A 13,965-nucleotide genomic window follows, 5' to 3' on the forward strand; every position below is an offset into this window, starting at 1 on the left:
GACACAGAATCCGAAGCAGGTTCCAGGCTCGAGCTGTCAGCACAGAGCCCCACGTGGGGGCTCAAATCCATGAACCGTGAGATCATGACCCAAGCTGAAGTTGGATGCTTAACCAACTAAGCCACCCAGGCGCCCCGTCCATTTTCAGTTTTTTAAAGAACCCCCCATACTGTTTTCCATAGTGGCTGCACCAATTTACATTCTTACCAACAGAGCACAAGGGTTCCCTTTTTTCCATTTCCTTGCCAGTTTTGGTTATTTCTTGTCATTCTGATACTAGACAATTCTGACTGGTGTGAGGTAATCTCTCATTGTGGTTTTGGTTTGCATTTCCCTGATGATAACTGATGTTGAGCATATTTTCATGTGTCTGTTGGCAATCTGAGTGTCGTCTTTGGAAAAGTGTCCATTCAGATCTGTGCATTTTTTAATTGTATTTTTTCATTTTCTTTTCGTCCTTTTCTTTCTTGCTTGCTTTCTTTCTTTCTTTTTTTGCTATTCAGTTTCATGAGTTCTTTATATATATTGGATATTAACCTCTTATCAGATATATGATTTGCACATATTTCCAAATCCCCATTTGGTAGGTTGCCTTTTCATTTTGTTACATTGTTTCAGGTCTTATGTTCAAGTCCTTAACCCATTTTGAGTTAGTGTTTGTATATGTTGTAAGATAGTGGTTCACTTTCAGTCTTTTGCATGTGGCTGTCCAGTTTTCCCAACAACACTTACTGCAGAAGCTGTATATTCTTGGGTCCTTTGTCTTAAATTAATTGGCTATATATGTGTGGCTTTATTTCTGGGCTCTCTATTCTGTTCCATTAACATATGTATCTGTTTTTATGCTCTACCATAATGTTTTGACTACTAGAACTTTGTAATAGTTTGAAATCAGGGAGCATGATGCCTCCAGCTTAGTCTTCTTTTTCTTAAGAAAAAAAATTTTTTTAAATGTTTATTTCTGTTTAAGAGAGAAACAAAACATTTATGCTTAGAGCATGAGCAGGGGAGGAGCAGAGACAGAGGGAGACACAGAATCCAAATCAGGCTCCAGGCTCTGAGCTGTCAGCACAGAGCCTGATGTGGAGCTTGAACCCAGGAACTGTGAGATCATGACCTGAGCCAAAGTCAGATGCTCAGCTGACTGAGCCACTGAGGTACCCCTTAGTCTTCTGCTTCAAGATTGCTTTGGCTATTTGAGGTCTTGTGTGGTTCCTTACAAATTTTAGGATCCTTTTTCTATTTTTTTCCTGTGCAATGTGTCTTTATTTTTATTTTTCATTTGCGCATAATTGACACAAAATGTTACATTAGTTTGAAGCGTACACCATAGTGATTCAACAAGTCTATACATGATGCTATGTTCACTACAAGTGCAGCTACCATTTGTCTTGACACATCATCACTTGTTACAACATCACTGACTATATTCCTTATGCTGTATCTTTCATTCTGTGACTTATTTCATAACTGGAAGCCAATTTCTCCCACTCCAATATTTCTGTGAAAACTACCATTAGCAACTTAATAGGGATTGTCTTGAATCTGTAGATTGCTTAGGGTAGAAGAATATTTAACAATATTCTTCTAATTCATGAGCACAGAGGGTCTTTCACTCCTTGTGGGATTGTTTTCTTAATTTCTCTTTCTGATAGTTTAATTAGTGTATAGAAATACAACAAATTTTTTATATTGATTTTGTACCTGTGACTTCACTGAATTTGTTTACTAGTTCTAACAGTTTTTTTTTGTTTGTTTGTTTTTTTGTGGAGTCTGGGGTTTTGATTGAGATATATATATATATATATATATATATATATATATATATACACACACACACACACACACACACACACACACACATACATACATACACATATAGTGACAGTTTTACTTCTTACTTGCCAATTTGAATGCCTTTTATTTCTTTTTCTTGTCTAATTGTTATGGCTAGGAATTCCAATTCTTTGTTGAATAAAAGTGGCTAAAGTGGGCATCCTTGTCTTGTTCCTTAGAGGAAAAGATTTCAGCTTTTCACCATTGGGTATGTAGGCTTGTCATATAGAGCCTTTATTATGTCGAGATATGTTTTCTCTGTACCCATTCTATTGAGAATTTTTATCATGAATGGATGTGTAATTTTGTCAAATGCTTTTTCTGCATCTATTGAGATGATCATGTGGTTTTTATCCTTCATTTTGTTAATGGGCATATCACACCGATTGATTTGTGGGTGTGAAACCATTCTTGCATCCTTGAAACAAATCCCAGTTGATCATGGCGCATGATCCTTTTAATGTATTGTTGAATTCACTTTGTTAACATTTTGTTGAGGATTTTTGTATCTGTGTTCATTAGGAAAAATGTAGTTTTCCTTGTGACATCCCTGTCTGGTTTTAGTAGCTGGTTTTGTAAAATGAGTCTGGAAGTTTTTCTTCCTTTTCTCTATTTTGGAAGAGTTTAAGGATTGGTAGTATTTTTTCTTTAAATGTTTGGTAGAATTCACCAGTGAAGTCATCTGGTCCTGGACTTTTGTTTATTGGGGAGTTTTTGATTACTGATTCAATCTACTTACTAATAATCAGTTTGTCCAGATTTTCTATTTCTTCATGATTCTGTCTTGGTAGGTTGCACATTTCCTGGAATTTATCAATTTCTCCTAGGTTGCCCAATTTTGGTGTGTAATTGTTCACAGTAGTCTCTTATGATTCTTTGTATTTCTGTAGTACAAGTTGTAATAACTCCCCTTTCATTTCTGATTTTATTTGAGTCCTGTATCTGTAAGTCTAGCTAAAGGTTTGTTGATTCTGTTTATCTTTTCAAAAAACCAGCTCTTAGTTTCATTGGTCTTTTCTATTATCTTTTCAGTTTCTAAATATGTCCCAAATATCTCACTCAAACACATATTATGAGTATCTTTCTACATCAGTACATATTGATACAACTCATTCTTTTAAAAAATCTACATAATACATTGTAGGACTTAGAGCTTATTCAACTATTCCTCTGTAGATATATAGTCAGGTTATAAGCCACCTTTTTCCTATTTGTATTAAAGTTTCAATAAACATCGTGTGTGTGTGTGTGTGTGTGTGTGTGTATGTTACCAACTGATCATTGCTGGTAAAAAGAAAAGCTTGTTGCCTTAAAGATTTTCTTCTTAAATATAGTCATCTTATCCAATCTCCTTATTAGTCCTATTATTGTTTCTTTGAGTCTTTAGCATTCTCTGGGTATGAAAATAAGGTAAAACATAGTTATCTCTATTTTGTAAGCTTGTATCACTTATTTCAATTTTATGATATTTTATTTTATTTTTCATTTATATGAAATTTTAAAAGAGAAGATTTGAGAACCTCTTTCTGCTATTTCTACACCTATTTATTTACCCCTATTTATTTTTGAAATATTCAACCCTCAAAATTTAACAGATCCACTCAAATATTCCTGTAGTTAAATAGTAATTTCAATCATTGTTATTAAGTATTTAAAGATAATTTCTTTCTCAAGACTCCTGGTTTCCCTCTTTTGCTCTTTATTATTAGGCTAACTTCCACGAAAACTTCCTATTGCTCAAATTTTATTCTTCCATGAAATTGTTCCTTTTATGTTTCTATAGTTCTGCAAATTGTTCATCATTAGTCTAACTTGTTATAAAGTAACAGGAATGATTTTGAAATAGGATGCTATTTAGAAAATTTTCTCAGGATTATTTTATGAATCTTTCTCTTGTTTTTTTGAGTTTAGCATCCAAGTGCGCTTTTGGAGTGATTATTTTTAGAAAACAATGAAATAGTATTCACAAGTTCTCAAGTATCAAGACAGGGAAGAATAAACTCAATTACTCTGAATGGTAGAAAAACTGGGATATTCTAACACACACACACACACACACACACACACACACACAGTTACTGTATAGATCATACTATGTTAATGTCAACATCCTTCAGAGAATTTGAGTACAGAAAATACTCTTTCCAGTATGAGTGATTCCTGAGTTATTAGATTTGTATTTCCAAATATATGGAGAGGCTTTGTTAGAAAATTTTTTTTTATCGTACCATGGTTAGAGAACTTGGTCTGTATAATAATTTGTTGAGACCTACTTTATTTGACAGTCACTTTTTAAGTGTTCCATGTGCAGTTGAAGGGAAAGAATACTCTAGTTTTGGGGCATGGCTGGTTAACTTTTTCTCCAAATCTTCTCTATCCTTTTGAAATTTTCTTAATGTGTTCATAACCAAAATATGTTAAAAATCTAACACTGTGAGGGCAGATTTATCAAGTGTTTGTAGTTCTGATTGTCATTTTCAGTTTTTATATAATGATGCATAAAAGTACATTTAGGTTTAAAATGGCTGTATTTTCCTAGTAGGTTTAGTCTCCTCAATATATACTCTCCGTAGTAATGCTTAGTGCCTTAAAGTCTGTTTTGTCAAATATTAAAACAGTTACTCCAGCTTTCTTTTAATTAGTGTTTGTGTAACGTATGTAATTTTTCCCACCTTTAAATGTTTTGTTGTTGTGGTGGTTTTTTTTTTTTTTGAAGGAGAGAGAGAGAGAGACAGAGCATGAGTGGGGGAGGAGCAGAGAGAGAGGGAGACACAGAATCCGAAGCAGGCTCCCAGCTCTGAGCTGTCAGCACAGAGCCCTAGCGGGGCTTGAACTCACAAAAACTTGAACCCAGGTGCCCCATTTTTTCCCACTCTTTAAACTGTTCTTTGCCCTCATAAATTATGAGTGTCTCTTGTAAATAGCATGTAGCAAGATGTTGTTGGGCTATCTTGTCTGACAATCCTTTTATTTTTTATTTTTTTTAAATATGAAATTTACTGTCAAATTGGTTTCCATTACAACTCCCAGTGCTCATTCCAACAGGTGCCCTCCTCAATGCCCATCACCCACTTTCCCCTCCCTCCCACCCCCCATCAACCCTCAGTTTATTCTCAGTTTTTAAGAGTCTCTTATGGTTTGGCTCCCTCCCTCCCTTTTTTTTTTCCCTTCCCCTCCCCCATGGTCTTCTGTTAAGTTTTTCAGGATCCACATAAGAGTGAAAACATATGGTATCTGTCTTTCTCTGTATGACTCATTTCACTTAGCATAACACTCTCCAGTTCCATCCATGTTGCTACAAAAGGCCATATTTCATTCTTTCTCATTGCCAGGTAGTATTCCCTTGTATATATAAACCACAATTTCTTTATCCATTCATCAGTTGATGGACATTTAAGCTCTTTCCCTAATTTGGCTATTGTTGAAAGTGCTGCTATAAACATTGGGGTACAAGTGCCCCTATGCATCAGCATTCCTGTATCCCTTGGGTAAATTCCTAGCAGTGCTATTGCTGGGTCATAGGGTAGATCTGTTTTTAATTTTTTGAGGAACCTCCACACTGTTTTCCAGAGTGGCTGCACCAGTTTGCCTTCCCACCAACAGTTCAAGAGGGTTCCCATTTCCCCACATCCTCTCCAGCATCTATAGTCTCCTGATTTGTTCATTTTAACCACTCTGACTGGCATGAAGTGATATCTCAGTGTGGTTTTGATTTGTATTTCCCTGATGAGGAGCGACGTTGAGTATCTTTTCATGTGCCTGTTGGCCATCTGGATGTCTTCTTTAGAGAAGTGTCTATTCATGTCTTCTGCCCATTTCTTCACTGGATTATTTGTTTTTTGGGTGTGGATTTGGTGAGTTTTTTATAGATTTGGGATACTAGCCCTTTGTCTGATATGTCATTTGCAAATATCTTTTCCCATTCCATTGGTTTCTTTTAGTTTTGTTGATTGTTTCCTTTGCAGTGCGGAGGCTTTTTACCTTCATGAGGCCCCAATAGTTGGGACCTCATGAAAATCCTTGTCTTTTAAATGGATACAGTCAATTTATATTGACTGGGTTCATCAATATACTTGGATTCACTTGCACCAACTTATTTTCAACTTTCTAATATTCTGCTTTTTTGGTTCTTATCCACCCTTCCATCCTTGCCTTCTTCTGGAATAAGGTTTTTATCTCTCTCATTTCATTTTTCCCCCATTACTAGTAGGGAGGTTATATACTTTGTTTTACTATTTTGGTGGCCACCCTAAAAAATTTATCATGTGTATTTAACTTAATAGAATATTAAGTTATTTAGTATCTTTATCCACATACTAAATAATACAGGATGTCAGCATACTTTGACTCTTCTCACACTCTTCCTGACTTAAATGCTATAATTTGTCTGGGATTCTATCTTAACTTTTTAAATCAAAAAATTAGAAATTATTGTGATTCTTTTATATTCATTTAATTATTGCTTCAATCTACCTACCTTGGTGATTTTTTATTATCATAGGCAAAGGATTTTCATTTTGTTAAAAAAATTGTTTTGAGTCCAGTTCAGACAATGTTCCATTAGTTTCAGGTGTACGACATAGTGATTCAACATCTCCATGCATTATGCTGTGCTCACCACAAGTATAGCTACCATCTGTCATCATACAGAGCTATTATAATATCACTGACTTTATTCCCTATACTCTACATGTTATTCCCATGACTTATTCATTCTATAAGTGGAAAGCTGTGTCTCCCATTCCCCTCTGTGCATTTTGTCTATCCTCCATCCCTTCCTTCTGGCAACCATAAGTTTGTTCTCTGTATTTTTAGGCATGATTCTGCTTTTTGTTTATTCATTTGTCATGTTTTTTTACATTCCACATGAATGAAATCATATGATATTTGGCTTTCTCAGTCTGACTTATTTCACTTAGCATAATACCCTCTAGGCGCATCCATACTGTCACAAATAGCAAGATCTCATCATTTTCCATGGCTAATATGCCATTATATAAAAAATATAAATATAGGGGCGCCTGGGTGGCGCAGTCGGTTAAGCGTCCGACTTCAGTCAGGTCATGATCTCGCGGTCCGTGAGTTCGAGCCCCGCTTCAGGCTCTGGGCTGATGGCTCGGAGCCTGGAGCCTGTTTCCGATCCTGTGTCTCCCTCTCTCTCTGCCCCTCCCCCGTTCATGCTCTGTCTCTCTCTGTCCCAAAAATAAATTAAAAACAAAACAAAACAAAAAAAAACGTTGAAAAAAATATAAATATAAATATAAATAATATATGTGCCATTTCTTTCATTCATCTATCAGTAGACACTTGGGTTGCTTCCATATCTTGGCTATTATAAATAATGCTGCAATAAACACTGGGGTGCATATATCTTCAAATTAATGTTTTTGTTTTCTTTAGGTAAATAGTAGTGAAATTATTGGATGATAGCATATTTCTGTTTTTAATTAAAAAGTATTTATTGAGAGAGAGACAGAGCATGAATGGGGGGACGCCCAAACTCCCCGCCCCCCCCCCCCCCCCCCCCGAGAATCCTAAGCAAGCTCTGTGCTCTCAGCACAGAGCCCCACATGGGACTCGATTCCACAAACTGCGAGATCATGAACTAAGCCAAAATCAAGCGCTGGTCGCTTAACTGACTGAGCCACTCAGGTGCCCCTCTGTTTTTAATTTTTTGAGGAACCTCCAAACTGTTTTCCACAGTGGCTGCAGCAATTTGCATTCCCACCAACAGTGAACAAGGGTTCTCTTTCCTCTGTATCCTCACCAACACTTGTTGTCTTTTTTATTTCAGTCATTCTCCCTGTTGTAAGATGATTTCTCATTGTGGTTTTTATTTGCATTTTCCTGATGTTGAGCATCTTTACATGTGTCTGTTGACCATCTGTATGTCTTCTTTGGAAAAATGTCTTTTCAGGTCCTTTGCCCATTTTTAATTGAATTATTTGCTTTTTTGTCATTGAGTTGTAGAAGTTCTTTATATACTTTGGATATTAACCTCTCATCAGATATATCATTAAAATTTTTAAAATATTTTTGAGAGAGCGAGCAAGAGAGCGAGAGTGCAAATGGGGGAGGGGCAGAGAGACAGGGAGACACAGAAACTGAAGCAGGCTTTAGGCTCTGAACTGTCAGCACAGAGACTGATGTGGGGCTTGAACCGACAAACTGTGACATCATGACCTGGGCTGAAGTTAAACACTTAACTGACTGATCCACCCAGGTGCCCCCAGATGTATCATTTTTAACCTACCATTCAGTAGGTTGCCTTTTCATTTTTTTGATCATTTTTTTCACTGTGCAAAAGTTTTATTTTGATGTTTTTTATTTTTGTTTTCCTTACCTTAGGAGACATATCTAGAAAAATTTGCTATGGCCAGTGTCAAAGAAATTACTGCTTATGTTCTCTTCTAAGATTTTTATGGTTTCAGGTCTTATATGTAGGCCTTTAATCCATTTTGAGTTTATTTTTGTGTATGGTGTAAGATTTGTCACAGATTAATTGGCAACGTAGACATGAGTTTATTTCTGAGCTCTTTATTCTGCCCACCATGGTGACTGTTGCTCATCATTTTTGTTGCATTTCAGATCTTTCTTTTGCGTTCATTTTTTTTTTTTTTTTTTTTTTTTTTTTGGTCCCTGGAGTACATATCCTTCAGAGATTCCTTTTAGTAAGGATCTGTTGGAAGTAAACCCTCTCAATTCATGTTTGCTTAAAATGCCTTCACTGTCTCATTTTTTGAAACAGCTTTTGTTTTTTTCCTGGTTAACTTATAAGTTGACCATTTTTTTCCTGAGTTCTGAAGATTTCATTTTAGTATCTTTAGACTATTATTGTTCTTGATGAAAGACAGCTTTCACTCTGTTGTTCCTTAATTGGTAATTTATTTTTAATCTCTGCTTTTAATAATTTGTCTTCAGGGTTCTTAGGTTTCATTATAAAGTACGTAGGTATAGATTTCTTGTTATTTATTCTATCTGGGAATCTGTGAGCTTCCTTAATCTGAGAATTCATATCTTTCATCAATTCTAGAAAATTCTCATTCATTATGTCTTTAAATATTGCCTATGCTCCATTTTACTTATCTTCTCCTGCTGGAATTCTAATTAGCCATATGTTGGATTTTCTTAGAAAAATCTTTGTCTTCTAATTCTTTCTTATTTTAGGTACTGTTGTCTCTCTTTATTGCATTCTGAGTAATTTCTTCAGTGCCAACTTCCAGTTCACCAATTCCTCTTTAGCTGTGTCTGATCCATTGAGGTTTCTAATTTAATTACATTTTTTTTTTCATTTCCAGAAGTTCTGTTTGGTTCTCTTTCACATTGACTTGTCCAATTTTGATAGCTACTTTTTACAAATCATTCTTTCAATAGTCTTTTAAACTTTTATTTTGACATTAAACATATTTGATATTCCATAACTTATCAGTTGTTAATATATAGCATTTGTGGGATGAATTTACAGTTTCTTGTTCCGTTGATCTTTGCTCAAAGTGGCTTCTCATGTGTTTGATAATTTCTGATTTTTAGCTGTTTTCTTTGGAATTTTGTCTCTGGGAGTTTTTTGTGGCCTGGGTTTAAAGTTCATTCCTCTAAAAGGACAGATGTTTGCTTTTGTCTTGAGAAGAACTAATAATCAGGAATAACTTTTAACTACATCTTAATCTAGGGGCTTTTTTTTTTTGACAATATAGCAAACTTATTTTTTAATTGTTTCTATTTTTAATTGAAGTATAGTTGACATATTAGGTTCAGGTGAGCCATTGTGATTTAACAATTATGTACATTATGAAATGCTCATCATGATGAATGTACTTACCATCTGTCACTATATAAAGTTATTCCAGTATTATTAACTATATTCTCCATACTGTACCTTCAACCCTATGACTTATTTATTTTATAACTGGAAGTTTGTACCTCTTAATCCCCTTCAACTGTTTTTCTCATCCCCCAAGTCCCTGCTCTCTGCCAATCATCAGTTCTCTGTGTTTGTGATTCTGTTTTTGTTTTACTTTTTAGATTCCACATATAAGTGAAATTTATGGTAATGTCTTTCTCTGACTTATTTCACTTAGCACAATACTCTTTAGTCCCATCTATGTTGTCCCAAATGGCAAGACCACATTCTTTTTATAGCTGAATAATACTCTATTATATATGTATGTATACACCCCATTTTCTTTATCCATTTACCCACTGATATGGCAACTTATGTTACTCCCATAACTTGGTTATTGTAACTGAAGTTGCAGTAAACAGCGAAGTGCATATATGTTTTCAAATTAGTGTTCACATTTTCTTTGGGTAAATATCCAGTAGTGGAATTATTGGATGATATGGTATTTCTGATTTTTTGAGGATCCTCCATACTGTTGTTCACAGTGGCTGTACCACTTTACGTTCCCACCATCAGTGCATGAGAGTTCCCTTTCTTCCATATCCTGGCCAACACTTGTTATTTCTTGTGTGTGTGTGTGTGTGTGTGTGTGTGTGTGTGTGTGTGTGTGTGTTTTAGCCATTTCTTTCTTTCTTTTTTTTTAATGTTTATTTATTTGAGAGAGAGAGAGAAAGAGAGAGTCAGCAGGGGAGGGACAGAGAGAGGGAGACACAGAATCTGAAGCAGGCTCCAGGCTCTGAGCTGTGAGCACAGAGCCTGATGTGGGGTTCAAACTCATGAACAGTGAGATCATGACCTGAGCTGAAGTTGGACGCTTAACCAACTGAGGCACTCAGGTGCCCCTGATTTTAGCCATTTCTGACAAGTGTAAGGTGAGATCTCTTTGTGGTTGTGATTTGCATTTCTCTGATGATTACTGATGTTGAGCACCTTTTCATGTGTCTGTAAGCTACCTGTATGTCTTTGGGAAAATGTCTATTCAGGTCTTCTGCTCATTTTTAAATCAGATTAATTATATTTTTTTGTGTTGAGTTGTAGAAGTTATTTATATATTTTGGATATTATCCCCTTATCAGATATGTCATTTACAAATATCTTCTCCCACTCGGTAGGTTGCCTTTTGTTTCCTGTTTCCTTTGCCTGAGGAGACATTTCCACAAAAATGTTGCTAAGGCTGATGTCAAAGAAATTACTATGTTTTTTAAAATTAAGTTTTTAATTTTACTTCTAGTATAGTTCACATGCTGTATTATATTAGTTTCAGGTGTATAATAGAGTGATTCAACAATTCTATACATTAGTCACTGCTCATCATGGTAAGTGTACTCTTTAATCCCCATCAACTATTGCACCCAATCCCCCACCCACTTACCCTCTGGTAACCTTCAGTTTGTTCTCTACAGTTAAGAGTCTGTTTCTTGGTCTATTTCCTTCGTTCATTTGTTTCATTTCTTAAATGCCACATACCAATGAAATCATATGGTATTTGTCTTTCTCTGTCTAATTTAGCTAAGTACTGTTCTCTCTAGTTCTATCCATGTTGTTCCAAATGGCAAGATTTCATTCTTTTTTATGGTTGAATAATATTCCATTGCATATACATACCACATCTTCTTTATCCATTCATCTATCAGTGGACATTTGGGCTGCTTCCATAATTTGCCTATTGTAAATACTGCAATAAACATAGGCATGGAAGTATCCCTTTGAATTAGTGTTTTTGTATCTTTTGGATAAATACCCAGCAGTGTGATTACTGGATCAAAGGGTAGTTCTATTTGTAACTTTTTGAGGAAGTTTTCCTACCAACAGTGTATGAGGGTTCCTATTCCTCCACATTCTCACCAACACTTGTTTGTTTGCTTGTTTGTTTTAGTGTTTATTTAAATTTCAGTGAGTTAACATACAGCGTAATATTCATTTCAGGTGTACAATTTAGTGATGCAACACTTACATTCAATACTGAGTGCTCCTCACAACAAATGCACTCCTTTATCCTCATCACTTATTTAACCCATCCCTCCATCCACCTCCCCTCTGGTAACCATCAGTTCTCTATAATTAAGAATCTGTTTCTTGGTTTGCCTCTCTCTTTTTTTCCCTCTAATCATTTGTTTCATTCCTTAAATTCTACATATGAGTGAAATCATACGGTATTTGTCTTTCTCTGAGTTATTTCACTTAGCATTATACTTTCTAGCTCCATCCACGTTGCTGCAAATAGCAAATTTTCATTCTTTTTTATGGCTGAATAACACCCTATTGGATATATATGCCACATCTTCCTTATGCACTCATCAATCAATGGATACTTGGGCTGCTTCCATATCTTGGCTATTGTGAATAATGCTACTATAAACATTGAGGTGCATGTATCCCTCTAAATTAGTGTTTTGTATTCTTTGGGTATATACTCAGGAGTGCAACTGCTGGTTCGTAGGGTAGTTCTATTTTTAACTTTTTGAGGAAACTCCATACTGTTTTTGAGAGTGGCCGTATCAGTTTGCACTCCCACCAACAGTGTATGAGGGTTCCTGTTTCTCCACATCCTTGGCAACAATTGTTGTTTCTTGTGTTTCTGATTTTAGCCATTCTAACAGGTGTGAGGTGATATTTCATTGTCGTTTTGATTTGCATTTCCCTGATAAATGATAATGAGCATGTTTTCATGTATCTGTTGGCCATGTGCATGTCTTCTATAGAGAAATGTTTGTGTCTTCTACCCATCTGTAAGTTGGATTATTATTATTTTGGGGGTGTGTGTGGAGTTGCTGAGTTCATTATATATTTTACATATCTTTACTTTGGATACAACCTTTTATCAGATATGTCATTTGCAAATATATTCTCCCATTTTGTAGGATGCCTTTTAGTTTTGTTGATTGTTTCCTTCTCTGTACAAAGATTTTCATTTTGATGTAGTCCCAATCGTTTATTTTTGCTTTTGTTTCCCTTGCCTCAGGCAACCTATCAGATAAAAGTGACAATGACTGATGTCAGAGAAATTATTCCCTGTACTCTCTTCTAGAATGTTTATGGTTTCAAGTTTCATAGTTAGGTCTTTAATCCATTTTGAATTTATTTTTGTGTATGGAGTAAGAAAGTGGTCCAGTTTCATTCTTTTCCATGTTGTAGTGCAGTTTTCCCAAAACTATTTGTTGAAGAGACTTTTCCCATTGGATATTCTTTCCTGCTTTGTTGAAGATGAACTGACCATGTATTTGTGGATCTATTTCTGGACTTTCTATTCTGTTCCATTAGCTATGTATCTATTTTTGTGCCAGTGCCATACTGTTTTGGTTGCTGCAGCTTTGTAATATAACTTGAAATATGGAATTGTGAGGTCTCCAATTGTGTTTTTCTTTTTCAAGATTGCTTCAGCTATTCTGGGTCTTTTGTACTTCCATACACATTTTAGGATTGTTTGTTCTAATTTCTACGGAAAATGTTGGTATTTTGATAGGGATCACATTAAATCTATAGATTCTTTGGGTAGCATAGATATTTTAACAATATTTGTTCTTCCAATCCACAAGCATGGAATGTGTTTCCATTTCTTTGTGTCGTATTCAACTTCTTTCATCAATGTTTTATGGTTTTCAAAGAACAGGTCTTTCACCTCCTTGATTAAGTTTATTCCTAGGTATTTTATTCTTTTTGGTGCAATTGTAAATGGGATTGTTTTCTTAATTTCTCTTTCTGTTGCTTCATTTTTAGTGTATGGAAATGCAACAGATTTCTGTGCATTGATTTTGTATCCTGTGACTTTATTAAATTTATTTATCAGTTCTGGTATCTTTCTGGTGGAGTTTTTAGGGGTTTCTATATATATAGTATCATGTTATCTGCAAATACGGAAAATTTGACTTCTTTCTTGCCAGTTTGGATGCCTTTGATTTCTTTCTGTTTTCTGATTGCTATGGCTAGGACTTCTCATACTGTGTTGAATACAAGTGGTGAGAATAAACATCTTTGTCTTGTTCCTGACCTTAGGGGAAAAGCTTTCAGTATTTCCCCACTGAGTATGTTTGCTTTTGTTTTTTTTGTAATAAGGCCTTTATTATGTTGAGGTATGTTTCCTTTAGATCCATTTTGTTGAGGGTTTTCATCATGGATGAATGGATGTTGTACTTTGGTCAAATATTTCTTCTGCTTCTATTGAAATGATCGTATGGTTTTTATCCTTTCTCTTATTGATGGGATGTATCATACTGATTGATTTGCAAATA

General features: G+C 35.2%; 1 protein-coding gene and 1 long non-coding RNA gene across 8 annotated transcripts in view; one reads left to right on the top strand and one right to left on the bottom strand.

Moving 5' to 3' along the window:
- Window positions 1–13,965, bottom strand: part of PARVA (parvin alpha) — a 193,785-nt gene that overhangs the window by 58,230 nt on the left and 121,590 nt on the right. The window lies entirely within an intron of this gene.
- LOC121018203 (uncharacterized) overlaps window positions 1–13,965 on the top strand; it is a 75,142-nt gene that overhangs the window by 45,286 nt on the left and 15,891 nt on the right. The window contains exon 3 of one of the 2 annotated variants that reach the window (XR_005785081.1): window positions 4,553–4,605. The exons of the other annotated variant lie outside the window; for it this stretch is intronic. This is a non-coding gene — a long non-coding RNA (uncharacterized LOC121018203). Of the gene's footprint in view, window positions 1–4,552; window positions 4,606–13,965 lie in introns of those variants that run through there. 2 annotated transcript variants of the gene reach the window in all.

Source organism: Herpailurus yagouaroundi, unplaced genomic scaffold (genome assembly GCF_014898765.1).
Source record: "Herpailurus yagouaroundi ecotype Mexico unplaced genomic scaffold, PumYag 218, whole genome shotgun sequence".
In the NCBI taxonomy this organism is placed as follows: domain Eukaryota; kingdom Metazoa; phylum Chordata; class Mammalia; order Carnivora; family Felidae; genus Herpailurus; species Herpailurus yagouaroundi.